The sequence below is a fragment of the Thalassophryne amazonica genome, chromosome 14 (assembly GCF_902500255.1).
Source record: "Thalassophryne amazonica chromosome 14, fThaAma1.1, whole genome shotgun sequence".
Classification (NCBI taxonomy): domain Eukaryota; kingdom Metazoa; phylum Chordata; class Actinopteri; order Batrachoidiformes; family Batrachoididae; genus Thalassophryne; species Thalassophryne amazonica.
The window spans coordinates 18591386-18592206 of NC_047116.1; positions in this window are offsets into that span (position 1 = coordinate 18591386).

The window sequence follows — 821 nt, forward strand, 5'->3', positions numbered from 1 at the left end:
GAGGAGGTCTAAATCTCCAATAAACAGGAAACAAACTGGCCAATGCCTAATTATTTTATTTTATTATTATTTGCTCCCCGATTTCAGGATCGTGATTACTTACGAATGCGAAGTTTGGCCGATTTTTATTTATGTTTGGCAGCGTTGAGCAGTCAGTGCCAGGACCTCCCTGCTGGCTGACGATGGTAGTTGTTTTCATATCAACGCAGTAACGACCAATAAAAAAGCGCATATATTTCATGTATAACTACTTATTACAGCCACATCAACAAACATATGCCGTATTTATACATAAAATAGAACTTTTGGCCAAGATATTAAACATTCAGTTCTGCTTTACTGCGCGCTGTGAACATTTTATAACCAGCGAAAAACAAAATTTCTACATCTGGCACCTTCCTGTAAAAACAAACAAAATTATACATTTCATAAATGTTATAACAAAGTAACACACGTAGTTCACACATAATCTCTTGGCTCGACGTTTTTGCACAGCAGCTCGACATGTAGCCAACTCAAAGACTCAAACTCTGCAAACGAGACTCCCTGAGCTGTCAAAAACCAAACACGCCAACTCCATCCATGAACTGTTAACTAGTTACCAACAGGTTTTGCAACAACTAAGCACCGAACAAACCCGCGGATTCGATTCAAGAGCGAAAGCAACACTACAGCGCTTTGTTAGCCAACAGCTAACTAGCAGGTTCACAAACCACCACCCCCCAGCCACCTGTCACAAACCACTCTGCCGCCGACTAAAATATTTTAGCGACATACTATCTGCTAAACTTACAGAAACAAACAAAAAACACGTATATACA